We start from the raw sequence: 6,210 nt of genomic DNA on the forward strand, positions 1-6,210 counted from the left end.
ATTTCTTCAGATTTGACCACTGGAAGCTCTATCAGGTTGGCTACTATATCTTTTTGACATCCGTCTTTGTTCCTTTTCCCTTTTCTTTTGTCCTTTTTTTTTAAAAAAAGTACTTCCTTTCATCCTGGTACTATAAGACACTTTAGGCTTATCTTACATTTTCCCTGTCCCAGCCCCTAACTAAGCCATATCTCCAGGGCCCTTTCCTAACTCACTAATTTTTAATTCATAGACTCTGAATCTTAAAATGAGTTTTATTTTTACTTAAGTGTCTGAAGGCTAGTGAAAATTTGCAGATGATTCATTTTATGTATATGGATTTTCCCTTGCTCTTTTAACTTTTACAGGTTCAGAAATCATGTCAGATATGCACTTGAATAACTTACTAATTATCAGAAAGCTTATTGCTATGGTTTTAACCAGATAATGTCATCAGCTCAAGATCTGAAATGCTCAATATTATTCCTGTTCAGTCAGATCTTTTGGGATCAGAAATAATTTAATTAAGTTCTAATCTAAGAAATACTGCAACGGCAATTTATGTTTTTGAATCAAATGGAAGAGATTAACGTAAATTTCTTGGCTTGCACTTTCTAAATATATTTTCTAGTTTATCTGGTCTGAAATATGTTACCAACATTGTTGAACTCTGGACAGCTGGCTAAATGCAAGCTATTTTCCCCCGTGAGCCATATGCTCCGGGAATCACTCTGCTGATAGATTTATAACCCTTCGCTGCGATCAGGAGAAAGTAGGTTTGTCTAACATATACTATACACAATCCAGGCACAACTAGGAAAAGCAACAATTTATTGCCACTTTTTTGATCTTATGAATACAAAAAGGACAGAAAGTAGATTGTCAAGGTGGAAAAAGACACACTATATAGCGCTGTTTTTAGGCGATCATATTTTTTCTGAAACATCTCTTTGTTTAATCCATTTCTTGCTCTAAAATATGAGGGTAATTTTCCTGATAAATTGAATTTGCTTCTCTAACTTCTACATCAAAATAACTCATAGTACAACATCCTAATGTTTAAAAGTTAGGGAAAAAAAATCTTTTTCTTAATAACCTTACTGTCTCCATGATGCAATATTTTTCTGAGTTAGTGCTATAATGTGTTATTTTTCATGATGAGTTGCCTTGGTAAATGGTCAAAAATCAGTAGTTTCACTGTCACATTTCTTGGTTTTAATGAACCATATACTACTAAGAGACATAAACTGGTGTATATAACAGTACAAATACGTTGGGGAAGGAACTAATTCATGCTTATGTTTGAACATAGAGAACCAGTCTGGCCTTAAAAATATAATTCATGAAAACCTTTGTTTCAACATTTCTGCTTTTGCATTATTAAAAGGAGTTTCTGATAACCTCATGTCCTGTATAGTCTGAAGGGGCCACACTGGTCAGGTTTCCACTCTACTTTATCATTCACATTGTCTTTTAGCTCCATGGAAATGAACAAAATAGATATAGGAGAAAAAGTAGGTTCCAATAATAATGATGATAATTTTCACCAGGTGTTATACTGTTACCAATTGCTCCCATACGCTGACTCAGAAAGAGCTTCTTTGGTGTCATTTCAAACACCTAAGTGCTTTCACTAGTAGGAGCACTAGAGCCATGAGCAAGGATTAATTGCCAGGTCATCTTCATACATTCAAGTCATCTGAGGATTTTGAGGAAAGATAGCTCTCCCATGACCCAGAAGACCTCTGTGAATTGCATTTAGTCAGAGATGCTGGAAAATAAAAGACAAACAAATACAGTAGGGGGTTGATGGGATGGCAGCAACTTCATTAAAGAACTAAAACTTAAGAATGGCCTAAATATAAGAATATTAAAAAGTCGTAGTTTCTTCTATTGCTTCCAGTTTTATTTATTAGGTGCAGAGAGCCCCAGGAGAGGGAAAATACTGTGCATAGAACAGGAGGCAGAGATCTCATGAGTAGCCAAGTTTCACCTAAACTCCCCCATTCCAAGAGTAGCAACTTCAACCAAAGATACACTTTGTATGACAGAAGTATTTTCAAAATCAGAAGGATGCTGAGAGATTCTCCCATTTTACAAATGATGGAACAAGAGTTACTAACTTGTCCCAGCTCCCTCAGATTAAATGTCCTCTTCTACTTTTAGAGCCTCCACAAAAAGATAACTGAATTCTTTCCTCTGTAACCCCTTCCAGAGCATATTATTGTAAACTATCATATTTCTCCTAACACCTAGTATAAATCACTCATACTGTAGTTTATTCTGTTTCTCCTAAGAAATAGAATAAAACAATATACATATATTCTTGTTTGTGCATCTTTCTCTCTCAAAAACAGTCTTGAACTAAGATGTGATTTGGAAGAATCCATTTTTAGAACAGACAAAAAAACCTTATTCACACACTCCATTAACCCTTCTTTTTCAAGAAGGTCCTTCCTTCACTCCACTAAAGCTAAAGCATTTCTTTTTACAGACCGTACTCCTACAAGAATATTGTTGTCTTTAAATTTTTAACAGGAATCTTTTTATTTATGCTGACTTTGATAATCAAGACTATCTGAAATGTATCAAAAATACCTAATTTTAAATATTTTTCACAGCTTTCCTGAGAATTGCTATGCAGAATGACAACATTAAACTCATAAAACAATGGAAATTAAGACTTTGCAGGGAAAAAGGACCTTTGGAAAACTCCTTGAAACTGCTTCAGAACAGGGAATGTTTGGAAAGAATTTATCTCTGGATAACAATGTAACACAATTGTTGTGCAAAGTCTTAATTATGAAAGTTAGATTTCCTTTATCAGGAATGTATAAACTAATGAATCTAGTTATTAGTTCACACATTAGACCATATGTCATCTGCAATAGAAAAGAAGATTTTTTCCCCTCTAGGGAGAATCAGCCAAGTTATAGAAAATATTTTTAAAACTATGTATTTGTTAAGCATTAAACAAATACAGTTCAGAGAGGACCTCTCTAGTACACCTACATACTGTCGGTATACAATGAAGGTATGACTCTCCAATTACCTTATAAAAAAGAATCACATAGCATGCAGTTATTAAATTATTGAGGTATCCAAAAGTAGCTATGTAACACTTTTGATGTCTATTTATTTATTTATATTGCTTTTTAAATATTTTATTTTATTTTATTTTATTTTATTTTAAGTTCCAGGATACATGTGTAGGATGTGCAGGGTTGTTCCATAGGTAAATATGTGCCATCGCCTAGGTAATAAGCCCTGCATGCATTAGTTATTTATCCTGATGTTCTCTCTCCCTCCACTGCCCCAACAGGCCCCAGTGTGTGTTTTTCCCCACCATGGGTCCATTTGTTCTCATTGTTCAGCTCCCACTTGTAAGTGAGAACATAATAGTGTTTGTTTTTCTGTTTCTGAGTTAATTTGCTGAGGATGTTGGGTTCCAGCTCTATCTATGGCCCTGCAAAGTATATGATCGCTCCTTTTTATGGCTGCATAGTATTCTACTGTGTATATATGTAACATATTTTCTTTATTCTATCACTGATAGGCATTTGGGTTGATTCCATGTCTTTATTATTGTAAATAGTGCTGTAATGAAAATACACGTGCGACTTTGGGAAGCGCACTGGTCGAAGATGGCGGCGGAGCGACTGGAGGCGCTGAGGGAGTTTGTGGCGGTGACGCGCGCCGAGGAGGAGCAGGCCCGCTTCTTTCTGGAGTCGGCCGGCTGGGACTTGCAGATCACGCTAGCGAGCTTTTATGAGGACGGAGGTGATGAAGACATTGTGACCATTTCGCAGGCAACCCCCAGTTCAGTGTCCAGAGGCACAGCCCCCAGTGATAATAGAGTGACATCCTTCAGAGACCTCATTCATGACCAAGATGAGGATGAGGAGGAGGAGGAAGGCCAGAGGTTTTATGCTGGGGGCTCAGAGAGAAGTAGACAGCAGATTGTTGGCCCTCCCAGGAAGAAAAGTCCCAACGAGCTGGTGGATGATCTCTTTAAAGGTGCCAAAGAGCATGGAGCTGTAGCTGTGGAGTGAGTGACCAAGAGCCCTGGAGAGACCAGTAAACCGAGACCATTTGCAGGAGGTGGCTACCGCCTTGGGGCAGCACCAGAGGAAGAGTCTGCCTATGTGGCAGGAGAAAAGAGGCAGCATTCCAGCCAAGATGTTCATGTAGTATTGAAACTCTGGAAGAGTGGATTCAGCCTGGATAATAGAGAACTCAGAAGCTACCAAGATCCATTCAATGCCCAGTTTCTGGAGTCTATCCGCAGAGGGGAGGTGCCAGCAGAGCTGCAGAGGCTAGCTCACGGTGGACAGGTGAACTTGGATATGGAGGACAATAGGGACGAGGACTTTGTGAAGCCCAAAGGAGCCTTCAAAGCCTTCACTGGCGAGGGTCAGAAACTGAGCAGCACTGCCCCCTAGGTGTTGAGTACCAGCTCTCCAGCCCAACAGGCAGAAAATGAAGCCAAAGCCAGCTCTTCCATCTTAATCGACGAATCAGAGCCTACCACAAACATCCAAATTCGGCTTGCAGAAGGCGGGAGGCTGGTGCAGAAATTTAACCACAGCCACAGGATCAGCGACATCCGACTCTTCATCGTGGATGCCCGGCCAGCCATGGCTGCCACCAGCTTTATCCTCATGACTACTTTCCCGAACAAAGAGCTGGCTGATGAGAGCCAGACCCTGAAGGAAGCCAACCTGCTCAATGCTGTCATCGTGCAGCGGTTAACATAACCGCCCAGCCAGCTGCCTGGCGTCCCTCCTGTGTTTCCCATGGCCAGTGGCCATGCCCCATGAGGATCACCCCTCCTGCCCCCTTGTGCACACCCAGCAGTCCAGTGCGACGTCTCCTCCATAGCTCTGGGTTCTTAGATCTTGGTTGGACATTTGTTTTCTCCTTAGTTGCATTTCCTGGGTTTTTGTGACGATCAATGGACTTTAATGAAAAAAAAAAAAAAACCACCAAAAAAAAAAAAAGGAAAATACATGTGCATGTATCTTTATAATAGAATGATTTATATTGCTTTGGGTATATACCCAGTAATGGGAAGTAATGGGATTGCTGAGTCAAATGGTATTTCTATTTCTAGGTCTTTGGGGAATCTCCACACTGTCTTCCACAATGGGTGAACTAATTTATATTCCCACCAACAGTGTAAAAGTGTTTTCTCCACAGCCGCACCAGCATCTATTGTTTCTTGACTGTTTAATAATCGCCATTCTGACTGGCATGGCATGATACGTTATCTCATTGTGGTTTTGATTTACATTTATTCAGTGATCAGTGATGCTGAGCTTGTTTCTACATGTTTATTGGCCACGTAAATGTCTTCTTTTGAGAACTGTTTATGTCCTTTTCCCACCTTTTAATAGGGTTGTTTGTTTTTTTTCTTGTAAATTTTTTTAAGTTTCTTGTAGATTCTGGATATTAGACCTTGGTCAGATAGGTAGATTGCAAAAATTTTCTCCCATTCTGTAGGTTGTCTTTTCACTCTGATGATAGTTTCTGTTGTTCTGTTGTTGTGCAGAAGCTCTTTAGTTGAATTAGATTCCATCTGTCAATTTTTGTTTTTGTTGCGATTGCTTTTGTCATTACCTTTATAATAATCTTTACCTGTGCCTATGTCCTGAATAGTATTGCCTAGATTTTATCCTAGAGTTTTTATAGTTTTAGGTTTTACACTTAAGTCTTTAGTCCTTCTTGAGTTAATTTTTGCATAAGATGTAAGGAACAGGTCCAGTTTCAATTTTCTGCATATGGCTAGCCAGTTTTCCCAGCATCATTTATTAAGTAGGGAATCCTTTCCCCATTGCTTTTGTCCAATTTGTTGAAAATCAGATGGTTGTAGATATACAGTCTTATTTCTGAGATCTCTATTCTCTTTCATTGGTCTATGTTTCTGTTTTTATACCAGTACTATAGTGTTTTGATTACATTAGCCTTGTAGAATAGTTTGAAGTTGGGTAACCTGAACCATCTAGCTTTTTTCTTTTTGCTTAGGATTGTCTTGGCTATATGAGGTCTTTTTTGGTTCCATTTGAATTTTAAAGTAGTTTTTTTCTAATTCTGTGAGACTGTCAATAGTAGTTTAATGGGAATAGCATTGAATCTATAAATTACTTTGGGCAGTATGGCCATTTTCATCACATTGATTCTTCCTATCCATGAGCATGGAATGTTTTTTTCATTTGTTTGTGTCCTGTCTGA

General features: G+C 38.5%; 1 pseudogene; it reads left to right on the forward strand.

Moving 5' to 3' along the window:
- Positions 1-3,617: 3,617 nt before the first annotated feature.
- Positions 3,618-4,963, forward strand: LOC103228343 (NSFL1 cofactor p47 pseudogene; annotated as a pseudogene).
- Positions 4,964-6,210: the final 1,247 nt, after the last annotated feature.

The sequence above is a fragment of the Chlorocebus sabaeus genome, chromosome 22, assembly GCF_047675955.1.
Source record: "Chlorocebus sabaeus isolate Y175 chromosome 22, mChlSab1.0.hap1, whole genome shotgun sequence".
Lineage (NCBI taxonomy): Eukaryota > Metazoa > Chordata > Mammalia > Primates > Cercopithecidae > Chlorocebus > Chlorocebus sabaeus.